A 14,931-nucleotide genomic window follows, 5' to 3' on the forward strand; every position below is an offset into this window, starting at 1 on the left:
ATGCCCCTTTCCTTTCAATGTCTGTGATAGTGCCTCTATGTTCTTCTCCAAACCTCGAATAATTATATACTCCTATAAGAACTAATGAGTTCCATAAGAACGCATAATAATCCACTGAAAGCCCAAATGAGGAACCAGAAAGAGTTTTTATAGGCCATCCGCTGCTCCATCATTGAAATTCTGAAGTTCTTTTGTTCTTAAGTGAACTCTGCGTTGTGTCTAACTCTAAGAAAAATATTTCATTTATAAGAGTTCTTCAGATTCCTTGATGTACATAACGCAGAAATAAATTATTTATATCAGAATTCCAAATTTATATAATCTATATGTATAATCATCTATACAACCTGGACCCTTGATTTCTTTATTACATGTGTAGGCACTTTTGTTATTGGAAAACGAGTAGAAGATAATTTTAGACAAATTGATTTATTTTTTTTTAAACAAAATTTTAATTTTTGAAATTTGTTTTGAATTATTTTAAACAAAAATTAAAATTTTGTTTAAAAAAAAAATAATCAAAACTAAGCCCATACTCCCCCAACCCCACTTAACACTTTTGTGGAGCACCTTGTTAAGTCCAAGAAATCAAAACCTATTGAACCAATTCTCTGCACACCTTAAAACTCATAATTCTTATGACGCATGTACTTGTATCCTCAGACATCAGGGGGACACCATGATGATTTATACACCCTACTCTGCCTCCTAACAACTGTCAGTGATTGACATGACAATATTATGCCTGATTTTCCTTTTGTACGAACATACAAAAATATATTGCTGATTATTCTCGAGGAGAGAAGGAGAAGAAGAGGAGAACGCCGGTGTCGTCGCGCTTACTCTTTCTCGTAGTACTACACCAAACACTAAGTATTATTATTTATGCAATAACAATAAGATAAAGGCATTTCCAAACCCTACTCCTCACCGTAGTCAATATTCAAATACCTCTCTGAGCTGTCGTGTTGAGTGTGATCCTTATTACCCCTTATATAAACAAGAAACAAAGTCCAAGTAAGCTAAATTATTATTAATATAAAAAATTGGGAATGGAAGGTTTTCATGTGACGTCAACATTGGGATTGATGTCCTCTAGGGGGAGGGCTCAACAACCAAGTTTTATAGAATAAAACTCTTATATTAATTAATATTAAAGAAAATTGTGAACCATTGTACAAACATGACTAATGTTTTGTTTTGGTCTAGAAATCCTAGGTTGGTCTGAGACTGTTATTTTTTTTTTGGCTGAATTAGTTCCATATCGGTCTAGATTGGTCCAAAGGAAGAGTTTGGTCTAGTTCGGTACCAAAAAAATCGGTCTAGACCGATTTTACAGATAAATTGTTTATAACATGACATCATATGTTTTTTCAAGTACAATGACGTTATACGAAGTTAAAACAGTAAAAACTCAGATTAATTTTGATCCCGCCGTCTTTTGTATGTATACAGTATTTGTTCTAGGACTTACTTTGGAGATTTTTTTGAAAAAAAAAAATGGTCTCTCATAATATACGAGACCAAAAAAAATTGGTCCATAAATTGAGACCGGAAAAATAAGGTTCATAAAGTGAGACCGAAAGAAAATAAGTCTACGGTCTGAGACCGTGGTCCAGACCGAAAATCGTTCCAAAAAAAATCCCTTAACCGAACCGTAAAAAAACAAACTCGGCGCAGGGCCGTGTCTTTCAACACTAAACATTACCTATTCAAAGAATATTACACTTGATAGTATCCATAAAGGATGTTTTCACAGTTGAACTGTGCCCAAATTAGGGTTTAAAATAGCTGTTGATCCCGGGCAAATGCTTTATCAATGTACAGATTTGGGCAAGGGTTGTTTTTTGGGCAATGCTCAGATATTTGTGGGGCTCATCATAGATTTATGATGCAATCTTACTCGAAATGGTAAGAGTGAGTGATTTTGCTTGCTGATTGACGTTAGTTAAAGATGAATGAGCATATTGAATTGTTATTGAACTTTTGTAGGTTTTTAATTATTAGTGTCCCAGTACTCGTAAATGTGGCTTTTGTAATATTGTACGAGCAAAAAGCTATTGTATACTCTCAAGCAGGTAAGAGCCCAAATAAACTATGGATATCAAAATATGGCCTGCATATAGAAATACTTCAACTTTATTTTTTATAATGATCTTTTTTTACAAAAGATCCAGCCTTCTTGTAGCCTTTTTAAATAAATTGTGAACCTATTTCATTTAATGGTGGTTTTTTCTCTGAACTTTCTCCGACGGATATGATAATTGAAATCCATATATTTTCTTATATTACATTCTTAATGGCTAGATAATGCCAATAATTATGACTAATTAATTATTTATCTATAAGCATGTTGAGCGTTTTCATGTGACGTTGATGTAAGCCACCTTGGAGGCATAAGCAACTATATTTTATAGACATACACACCATTTTTATTGATATTAAGGAAACATGTGAACTATTCATGTGTATTGGGATGTCAAAATGGGACAAATAAAAGGACTCAAACCTTTTAAAGATGTATCTCTATAATGATTAGTTTTATTATAGATCAGATCCTAATATGTATTTAAAAAATGTTTCCATCAATACATGTTGCCCTCTTTTTGTAAAACCTATTATCTACATGTGAACAACCACCATTTTAGGTGATTGTAAAGGGTATTTATATTAACTAAGTAGGTAATGAGTAGGGATTAAGTCAAGTTACTTTGCTTGCTTAATAATAGAGTTTATGACTAATTTCTCAAAGCAAGCAAATCATGAAAACATCACTTATTCTTTGGAAGGAAGGCAAAAAACTGAAAAACATGTAGGTAAAAGGTTTTACAAGCAGCATGGTCTAGACCAGGGATGCCCATCCTTTTAATATAATGGGCCAGATTACGAGTTGAAATATTTTAATGGGCCACATAACTTATTAAACTAAATGTCTTGAAAAATGTCTACAAAAAATTAAACTATTAGATACATTGTATTTATTTCAAATTTAGGGCAAATCTAATTTTTTAATTTTATCGAAATTCTTTTTTTCCCTGTTTTCTCATTATTTTTTTTTTCTCCAAAGCGATAACTTTTCAAAAAATTCATTTATTTTGAAAATATTTTTCAATGTTTGTAGTACGTATTATACGCATTCGATGCGGTTTGATGATATTTTGACAATTTTGCTAAAAAATACTACTTAAGTGAGAATGAGAAGTGGGCTGAACTTGACCTTAAAGGGTTGCAATGCAACCTTCGAGTTGCAGGTTGGACATCCCTTGTCTAGACAATAAATTACCTATTAAATTTGCAAGGCTTCAATAATGTTCTTCAAATACCCTACTTCGTCACTAATCCATTCAAAACAAAATTATCTCTGTAAATCTAGTCATTTTATAAGTATTTTTGGGTACATATTACTTTGATGTAATTCAAAATTCACATTATTTTTGAGGTAGTAAATAGTATTAAATTCGATAAAGATATGTTAAAAATGTGTACATTTTATGTAATAATAAAAATATCATTTTTGAGACCCCAAGAAGACTTTTCCTTCAATTGTGATGAAATTTGCTCCGTCAGTGAAAACGCTCTATATTTTATCATTTAAAAAAATATTAAAGGGATGCTCCTGTTTAAATTCATCCGGGGGGGCACAGGGGTGGGCTGGAGTTGTTGTAGCTTCCCCTCAAATTAAGGAATTTTTGCTTTTTACTAGAATTTGTTTCGTCATTCGGGCAAATTATGCAGTAGAGCAAAAAATTTAATATTAGACATTTATTTCCAAAAAAAAAAAAAATATTTTCTGTGAGTACAAATGGATTTTTCAAATTTTTCTCCAAAATTATTATATATGAAATATGATTTTTGAAATATTATTAAAAAATTTAATTTTTTTAAATAGCTATGAACTTTTGAAATTTTTTCAAGCCGCCCCCCCGAAAAAAAAGAAATTAGAATAAAAAAATATATATTTAATCCTGCGGACGCTCCTGTTTATGGCTTATCTACACTAAAGTAATTTAAAACTGTTTAAGTCTGAATTACATAGATTTGTATTATATAACTAAGTGAATATTCTGATTAAACCTTTGGAGGCACAGCAAATTATACCTAAAGGTTTCAAAAATCCCCTTTCAAAAGTCAAGATAAATAATAAGATATATGCTATTTAAAACACCAAATTGGGACCAAATATAGTTACATGAATTAAATGTGTGCTTTAAACTATAATTATAATTATTGAGCATTACATCTTGTCCCGGAAATTTGAATATAAATCCCTTAATTGGTTGAAATATGTACGTCAAATATTAGGCTGTATGCAATTGTGAAGTAATATTTATTTATGATTGTTTTTGTGCTGATGCACCACCTCATGCCTCTGATCAGCAGATATTTTAATGCTTTATGCATAACTAGACGGGTTCATTGTTTCTGTCAATGCTTTTAAAATGCACTTTTCTACATGTGTGACATCCCTCTGATTTTGATCACGTTGTGATTTAAATAGATGCCGTTTTCTAATTTCCTCATTTCTGAAAAGTCAATTTCAATATGATGAGATTGAGATGTTTCTACTCGATTAAACGCATTATTGTTGACTTAATAAGATGTCACATAATATATAATGTTATATTTCGTCATCTTCAACCAAATCCCCCACTTCATTAAATCAATACCTTTAGTGGATTTCAATGGCTTTTAACGAATAGTAATATGCTACACAAAGCCTTCCATCAAATGGATAAAGAAATAATACCATTATCCATACACTAACATATAAAATAAACTAATATCAGTACTACACATGTGGCTCGTCAATACAAAAGCAAGTAACTAGGATTTTTCTCAAAATCAGGAGCGTCCACAGGGTCGGGCTCGAAAGGCTGTAGCACCCCCAATAAAAAAAGGATTTGTTGCTTTTTTGCAAAAAAAATTTAATATTTGAAATTTAATTAAATTTTTCTACGAAATTTCCAAAAAATTTAATTAAATTTTTTAATAAAATTTCCAAAAATTTTAATTTTCTATGAATAGCTATGGATTCTTAAAATTTTCCAACAACCAAATTAATTTTTTTCTAAAAAGCTCTGGATTTGTGTCCAAAAATCTAATATTTGTTTTATAGTTTTATTGTCAAAAACTAAATTTTTTGTTGTGTAGGACAGTGGGTATTTGAGATTTTTTTCCAAAAAAAATAATATTTTAAATTTATTTTTTTTTTCAAAAAAATTCAACAACTAAGCCCCCTCCCAAAATAAATAATTTATTTATATAATCCTGTAAATGCCCCTGAAATGAAGCATTACGTAGCTAAAACGGGCTAAATACAGCCTACTCTGCACTAGCTCGACTTTTTTATAAGCCCTGCTCATTAGTTATTTGCAGGACCTGCAAATTGCAAATCAACTCTATAGCATCAACTAGGCCAATGTATTATCATAATTTCAAAATATAGTTATGATTACTGTTTGCTGTTGCATTCTATACTGTATTGAGTCCATAAACAGCACATTTCTTTTAGGGCGCCTACTCCGCCTTTTCACCTTGGAATGTTCACCAAACACAAAACTGCAAATCAACTTTTTTTAGTATACACTTAACCTTTAAGCATACTTTAAGCTATTTTGATGCAATGTATTAATAGTGAGATATAGCACAATAAAGACATATTTTTGGGCCAAAAATGGTCAGAATTGTAGGCTTACCATTACTGGGCAATTTTGGAAGTATGAACAGGCACGCCATCTTTTGGAAGCAGAGATAGCTTCAACTGATGGGTGAGACGTAATTTGACCCTGATATGATGTTTTTAAACTCATTAAATTGATTAATTTTTAATTATTTCATTGCGAAAATCAATTTTTTCTACTTTAATTTGCAATTTGCGGTGACTTCAAAGGATTAATCAAAATAATTTGCTCAAAGAAATAGACGATAATTCGATGAAGAATAGAAATGTAATCCACTCATTTCTGATCGAAACTATCAACATTTCTCCTTAATTTTTTGATTTGTCTTCAAGATTGTTTTTGTGTTCATTCTCCACGCATATAGAAACGTTTTATAAAATGAATACCTTTACAAACATATTTTATAACATTCCCATCAATTACACCTTCAAAATCATAATTTGTAAAGCCGTCTATGCAAAGTCTACCTGGGTGTTCAGGATCATAAAGTTTTAAAATTCATTTCTATTGATTTTAAGAGAACGTGCCCTAAATTTAAATTAATTAATTATGAAATTAAGTATTATTATGGAGTCCTCCTGCTGTGATAGTTTCATTACGGAATAATATATTATAGGGGTTTTATGCCCACTTGTATTGGAACTTTGATTATGGGATGCATGCATCTTTGGGGTTTTTTGTTCACATGACAAATTGATTTTTAATTCAATTCCTTGTAAATCCCTGATTTACAAGGTTCCTTTATTATTTATCATTGATGAATTATCGTTATAATTAATTATCAATGATTGGTTTGTTGACATGGACTTGAGTGGCCAATAGTTCTCGTGTCCCAGGACAAGTCCATTTAGGGTCGTTGATGAAAAAGGAATAGAGTTGTTCAGAATATGACTTACTGCTATACTAACAAAAAATACATGGAAAAAATAATGTGATAAACATGTAAATTTGAAGAATGTTTGGGGGAAGAACAGCTAAACTGCCATGAAGTTTTATTATATTAGCTGTCAACAGCTATGACGAGAAGGAAATAAACACAAGCTCCACTCTGTATCTAGAAAGGGTAGTGATGAAAATGGCGTGTACTTTGGGCATGTTAAAAAAAATGAAAATCAACATGGTTACCTTGACAGCTTGAAGGAAGCCTAGCTGTCACGACGTTTCCTCAGATCTAGCTACAATCAGTAGTGACAAGGGAGGGTGGGGAGAAGGAAATCAATAAAGACATTGGTTAGAATTACTCGGATGTTGATCCCCAATTCTACTCTGAGTCGAAAAAGGACTTACTTTTATAATTCTGCAAATAATCATCGAGTTTACTCTCCATCATTTATGACCACATACAAACGTTCAATCAGATTTCGAATATAATTGAATGTTGTAGAAAAGGAAGTTCACTACTCAGGAGTTATATAATAACTAATTAATTCTTCAGATTATCAATTCCAAAAAAAAAAAATGAGTGAGCTAAAAAATACACAGGATATACATCACTAAGCATAGGCATAGGAGGAATTACTCCGATCTCAATCATCAATCCTTCTTCTAGTCCAACAGGGACTTATACATTAATAACTCTTCCGCGTAACTCTGAGTCATTTGTGGGCGCACACACAGTCTTGATTACATGTTATTCTTAGATTTTCCCTCCTCAAAAATGAAATAATATTCGTAATAGCTTTATAAATTATAAAAAATACTGTTCAGGCTGCCAACAACAACAAAACAGGCACGCTACAAAGTAGTTAATATTCGCAACTCTACTACTAATGTGATTACTTATTTATCATACAAACTTGTTCACAAGAAAGTAGCCAATAATGCTGTCTCAAACTGTCCGGATTAAAAAGTCAGGTATGCATATTCATATAATAATTCACTGTTCTATTCGACCTATTGCAGTACATATAGTCTCTGGGACCCAGAAATAGATTGGCAGTTTGAGAGGGAAAATGGCTACAATTTTTTTGTTTTGATCAGCTCGAATAAGACTACAAAATCTGACTCACCTGACTTTTTGTCAATAAAAGATATTTGCTGTTTAGTGCGTTATAACCTGTTATTGTAGGACTAGGTATGCTCCAAGCTTTTCCTTTCATAAAACCCATAGTTTTATGCCTACTGTTTTAAACCAACAACATGGGTCAGACGTAGCAGAAAGTATTTAATTTTGAGCATATTTCTCATAGATTTTGTATAAAAAAGGTAGGGTTAGGGATGACAATTTGATGGTTGATCCAAATTAATGATCCCTGTTTTATTATTTCTCATGAAATATAATTGATATGCAATTCAACGGCTGAATCGCTCCTCCACACACTTTCCAGAACAAATAAGCGTCGAGTTACGGGGTTCTACTGTAGTCAAATATATCCGTGTAATCAATTACTTTGTTTGTTCAAACTATTGCAATATCTATATTTATCAATGATTTAAGTCTTTTTGAACCAATGGGTGGTATTTAATTTGATGATATAATTCTGAAAATGAATAAACTCAACTATTATTATGAGTAGAGTTCTACCAAATATGACCTAAACGCAATTGAGATTTTTTCTAATTTCCAAACAGTCTTTTTTATTTTCCAATCGTTTTGTCATAATTAATTAATTCTTGAAAAGAAAATGCCTAAGCATAAAATTCAATCACGAGAGTGTGTGGTCCTGAAAGACGGAAATAAGTTAGAATGATGAAATGCTGCCGAACAAATTTTTGCTAAATAAAATCTTAAATATGTCTACATTATGACTTAAATAATAATGACAACTGCTTTGGAAAATTAAAATACAATCTTCGGATCACGAACTTAAAAAGATATCGGACGCGTTTAAGTCATATTTTATACGACTTTATTCGTAATGAACGACTTAGAATTTGACTTGCATTGTACTCGATGAAAAAATGCAAGGACTTGAGACTAGTGTTGGACTTGTAGCATAAGGACTTTCCCACTCTTGTTATATAATCATTGTTGGGAATTATTCACAGTTTAACAAGAGCTCTAATTTGAATTATTCAACCAGTAAACAACGTTCAGAACACTTATATGGAAAAAAGAAGAAGAAACATCAACAGCTGACAACAAAATAATGAGTAAATTTTTATGTTAATTAAGTAACACCGTCACGTATGGATATACGTTTTAATTTTTTTCAATTTTCAAGAATAAAATTTAAACAACAGGTTTTATGAGGAACTTTGCATAAAAAAATATTCTGAAATTAGTGCTTGGCAAAACTTTTGTTCAATATGTGAGCCCTCAGCTCTGATAATTACCTCAATTATTAGGCCTAAACACCTTTCAGACCTTAATTATGTAGCAACCCTTAAGCTTGGTCCACTCTCTTGATGGTAGCCTCTAGAAACTGGACACGCCTTTGAGAAGTAGGAATTGACTTTTACTCCAGACTACGCTGGATAGATTAGTCCAAGGGGTTCACGTCTGGAGAGGAGGGTGTCCAAATTTTGAGGTTCCAAATGTCAAGTAAATTGTTTCTTAAGATATGGGCCTTACCGGTGAAATGACAAGGAGCTCCATTTTGAGTGAAAACAAAGCTGTCAGGGAACTTTTCTCTGACCCAAGATTATCCAGAAGTTCAATGCCAGCAACTCCATTGAACTGCTCCTTCCTCTCCACGAAAGTGGAAGGGTAGACTCCACAACGCCCAAGACAATGGTTTCTGGCTGGATCATTTCCTCTGAATACAGGTCTCACTGAAGCTGAGGTATTGTCTGGATATTCGGTTATGATGTAGAGACTGTTCAGCTTATTCACAGCGGCATCAACGCTGAATATTTTTCATCATATAGCACCTAAACTTTGCCAGAATTTTTTGTCGGCCTTCATGAAATTTAGAATCTTCTTTGCTCTTTCCAACCGTCTCCGATTACTCTGTTTAAAGATTTTCATCGATAAAACGTATTATATTAGTATGTGTATATACATATTGATATAGGTAATGAAGATTCATTCCATTCAAGAATTGTTATTAATCAGAAAGAAAACCTTGTATATCATATTGATGATGACTCAATATCATCGTATCGCCTTAAATCATGACAAAAAGAACACGAGAAACGACCTCCCTTCCTAGTTATTATCATATTCATGAATGATGAGACATTCAATTTTTGGTGGGTCTAGAGAGCAAAATACAGGGTTCTCAAGCTTTGAAATTAATTCAGGGTTAGATTTTTATATGATTTTCATTCACCAAATGAACGTGGTCACCCTGATATTATGAAGAATGTTGGGGAAAAAAGCAGCTGAGGGTCAATATAATTTTTATTACTTTGATTAGCTATAATTAGATATGCGAAGAAGGAATTAAATTAAAGTCCGACTCCATATCTAGCAATTACATCTGTAGGAATTACAGGAGCTATATTGTTATCTAACCAGAAACATACCATATCATGGCTAAACCCTCCTTGAATAGAGTATATGTCGAACACTCATAATTATTAATAGATCACCATTTGAAGGCAACTTATGATATATTATTGCAACAAATCATAAGAAGTACCTAGATATCTTCATAATATGTGCATACGGTTCAAAAATCAAATGTTAACGGCACCAAAAGTCATCATCTACAGAAAAAAAAAAAATTAATGTACAACATTAGTATTTATTAGTTTGTAAATCAATGACTCCAACTATATTATTTGAATATGCTACATCAAGTAGAATAAATGCTGAGTTTTTGTTCTTTACGCTCAAGAAGATTCCGAGATTCCTCCTTTAACATATTAAATATCCTACACACTGTGGATTAAAATCTACATATATCCTCTCTCATTAAACATTTTTATCATCTATGCATAATTAGGGGCGTCTGCAAGATTATATGTTAGGGTTTTTGGATTTTTTTTTTGACAGAAAAAAAAAAATTAAAATTTTTTGGGAAAAATATTTGAAAGATTAAATATCAAATATTATGTTTCTCCGAAAATAATTCAAAGCTATTCGCAAAATGTCAAATTTTTTGAAATAAAAATCAAAAATTAAATTTTAAATGATAAATTGTTTCGAGAAAAAATTCAAAATTCAACAATTAAAAAAAAATGGAATTTTTTTTTTAAAAATCCACATCTGCTCATAAAAAATTATTTTTTTGTAAAAAAAATTTCCAAAATATACAACTGTATACAAAAAATTTTTGGAGGAAAATTTCAAAAATCTATAGTTATTCACAGTAAAGTAAATTTTTTGTTAAAAAAATATGAAAAATTAATTTTTTCAGAATAAAAATTTGATAAATTATATTTAATTTTTTGAAAAAAAATTAATTAAATAATTAATTTTCTACTAAAAAGTTAAAAAATCCTTAATTTGAGGAGGCTACAGACCTCCACCTCGCCCCCTGTTGACGCTCCTGGATGAATTGGCCGGTTATTTATGATTTTTTTCGGTGAATACTAAATAAGTTAAAAAATAATGGCAGTAATAATACAACTTTGTAAAATATCGCGGGCAGGACTGCCCTTGGTATAATAATAATTTGTATACAATATGAGTTCAAACGAGTGGGTTTCAGAGGTTCCCCAATACATTCACTCTAATGTTATGACAAGATCAATCCACTTATTTCTATTAGGACTAAAAATTTATTCAGTATTGATAATGGTTAAAAATTAATCATTATGTTAATAAAGTTGAAACATTATTATTTCACTCTTGATGTATAAATATAGGAAAATAACACAGTATTTAACTAAAACTGCAAAATTACATGTAAATACCTTGTGACCTCGTTTTTTAAGCTAAGAAGTGAAGAACCCGTAATGATATGAAATTAACGTTATTCTGTAAAATAAGTTTTTACAAAAGTGTCTAAGTTGAAGGGGAAAAATGTATTTAACGGCCCCTCAAATACATCCTGGCCCTTGGAGTATAAAAATGATAGTCTATATTCAGCACTGTGTCTCAAGGGACTCAATTCTAAAAATCAGTCAATTTATTCAACCGTTTTGGAGTTTACAGCCATAGTTTATAGTAGGGGAGGCAGGCAGGCTGAATTCTTCAAATATGTATTTTAAAATTATTGGAAAATTATTCTATCATATAAATATTTAAATTAGATTAGACGAAAGACACTCAAGGTTATTTTAGATTAGTATATATAAATATGTTTTTTTCAAATAGAATCAAATATATATTATTTCATTTGTCCTTAATTTTTGTCATATAGTGCCTATTATTAGAGTTATATCTGTCCTTAGTATCAACTCCGTCTCATTTATAAGTCCTTGAAAAACGTTCCAAATTTTAGAGCACCCTGTACATGCCATCATATTGAATAAGATTATACTAAACTCCTACCTCAGTTAATCAATTGAATTCGTTAAGTAAAACTTTAAGTATCTTTAAAAAGCGTAAAAATTTTGGTCTTTATTCTAAAACTTTTTTATAACCATTGAATCCAAGATGATGGAAATTGATATGTGATGAGATTACTCGCTGATATCTATGATGATAAATAAATCTATAAATCCAATTCTATTTATTGTTTTATTACGACTATAACATATTATCCGAAACAGTTTTAAGGGGATCCGAGACCATTTTCTTGATTGGTACCCGTGCTGGGTAGAATTTTAAATACATAAGGCGAAAATATATTTTTATATAATGGTCATAAATAATTTATAAAGAAAATTTTATTTTAGAAATGGCATTAAATGAAATATGCTTAAGATTAATTTAGTAAAAAAGGCCATAAAAATGATAAACCTTTTCTAAAAAAGGTCAATTGGACGAAAAAAGAAAGACACTTCATTTATTTTCTAAAAAAGTTATTTAAAAAAAAAACTAAGAGGTCCTCCCGCATTTATTTTGGCCTTATGTCCATCTCCCGGCAAAACCGGATCTGCATATTATACATATATTGATAATATTATTAATAAAGACGTAAATAAGAACTATATCCGAGTGTTTGTAAAACAATATATATTTTTCGGTCAGCTGGTGGCACTTTACTACAAATATAAACATCCATTAAAGGTTTGCACATCACAAAACACAGATTTGTTATATTCAGAAACAGGCAAAAAAGAAAAAAGAAAATCGAAATATTACATTTTTCAGGTAAAAAACAATGGTACAAAATAATCGAAGAACAATAAAAAAATAAAATAACGTTATGAGCAATAAAGTCTTTTGTTAAATGAATAAATAGTCCATTTTTTTTTAATAACTCGTATATATATATTTTTATAATGGGGATGCTGTTTTGAAGGGTGGAGTCTTTTTGTGGATTTTTTGAATCATCTCCTGATTTCTGAAGTAGAAACCGATAATACTGAACGACACGAAGGGCCTTTTGAGACCCCTCCAATGACCTAAGCATGATTTAAAGGATTGTTCAGTCATTTATTCAATTATTAAGGTTTGCCAAAAAACATCCACGGCGGAGACGGTTTGTACTTTTGTAAAATTAGGTGCGTGTTTTTTTTTCTTCAATCGTCATTTTTTGCAAATCAAAATCAATGCTAAATAGATTAATGGAGAAAATAAAATAAACACAATATTAATGATTAGATACAATAAATTCATTAAAGTTCGTTAAAATAAAGTAATTACGTAGGTGTTAAATAATATATATCAGCTGGCAGCCTGTTTATTCTAAAATAATGTTATAATTTACTTTTTCTCGTTCGTTGTTCCTGTCATATTATTTCTCAAATTACAGCTGCTAAGAAAATGTTAACATATTTTTAGACAAAACAAGTAGCGCTTAAAAGTATTCCATGATATGCTTGTGAGTTTTAAAAAATAGTTTTTTGTTGGTCCGTTTTTTTTTTGAATGGGTAGTCGAATTTTCTTTTCCATAGCAGTTGTCATTATTATTTAATTCCTGAGTAGTGAAGATCCTTTCCTAAATAGATTCAATTATATACAAAAAATGTTTAAACGTTGATGTGTGCTCATAAAAGACGGAGTGGAATCCGAAGGATTTGTTGGGGAGTTATAATTGCAAGTCCTTGTTGAACTCAGAGTAGAATGAGGGATCGACAACGGAGAAATTATATCAAATGCCATTTTTTATATCCTTTTCTCCTTCCTCCTTTGTCACAGATGATTGTAGCTGATCTGATGAAACCTCATGAGCATGATTCTACCTCTCCTCCATAACATTCTTCAAATTGTCAGGGTTACCATTTTGATTTTCGGTTTCTTTTTTATAATGTTTCTATGCTTCTTTATATTATATCTACAAAACTTCTTCAGTGAGGGAATAATGCAGATTGCACTTTCAAATTTGTATTATTACTTTACCAGATGTGAGGCAAAGTGTTTACTTACGTCTCTAATATAATTAATTAATTAACTCATTGAAAAAACTAGAAGGAGGAGTGCATCTGGATATGATTGTACGTTGTACGTATTTCATTGAGTCCTATAATTAACTGCTTACATAGACAATAAGGCTCTATTTTTAATTAGCATTATTAATGGATAGGTTATAAATGTAGCGTATGCTTATTGCAATTTAGTCAAGGTTGTATTATTGCCTTAAACATAACCATTGGCTCTAAGGTTCTTGTATATATGTAATAAATGCACTTTTTTTAATCATAATAATCATTCCTAGTTTTTAATGATTTTTTTCGGAAAAAATTTCAAATATTTAACTTGTAAGAATAAAATTTCAAAATCCATAGCTGTTCGAAAAAATTAAGTTTTTCAGAAAATAAATAGAAGAATTAAATTTCAAATAGTAATTTTATTTAAAACAAATTTTAAATATTTCAGTTTTGTAAAAAAAATTTCAAAAATTCACACTATTTACAAGAAAAAAATTGTTTTAATTTTTTTCCAGAAAATTAAACTTTTTGGAATTTTTTTCAAAAATCCACATTTGTTCACAAAAAAATAAATTATTTGGAAAAGAATTTGAAAAATCCATAGCTATTCAGAGAAAAATATTTTTTTTTTAAATATATTTTTTGGAAAATTTGTGTAAATTTTAAATTACTGATTTTCTATTAAAAAGCAAAAATTATTATTATTTTTTTTTTTTGGGGGGGAGGGGGTCTTCAGCTACTCCAGCCTACCGCATCGTACTCCTACCTATTCTATGGTTAGGAACTCTGAGAAGCGATGTATACGTCCAGTTTTGAATCAATCTTCCCCATAAGAAATAACAGAGAACGGATTATAATTAATCCCTTCTCAACCATCAAGTTTTTACCTCCCAACATAGAAAAAAGCCAGAGAAATATGCTCACAATTAAACAATCTCTA

General features: G+C 30.6%; 1 protein-coding gene across 1 annotated transcript in view; it reads left to right on the forward strand.

Annotated features, from left to right (window-relative positions):
* The first annotated feature begins 877 nt into the window (after positions 1-877).
* The window catches only part of LOC121116208 (lipoma-preferred partner), a 112,245-nt gene continuing 98,191 nt past the window's right edge, over positions 878-14,931 (forward strand). Inside the window, exon 1 of the mRNA XM_040710457.2 lies at positions 878-1,017. The gene's annotated coding sequence lies outside the window, so the exon portion shown is untranslated. The remainder of the gene's footprint in view (positions 1,018-14,931) is intronic.

This window comes from Lepeophtheirus salmonis, chromosome 4, assembly GCF_016086655.4.
Source record: "Lepeophtheirus salmonis chromosome 4, UVic_Lsal_1.4, whole genome shotgun sequence".
Lineage (NCBI taxonomy): Eukaryota > Metazoa > Arthropoda > Copepoda > Siphonostomatoida > Caligidae > Lepeophtheirus > Lepeophtheirus salmonis.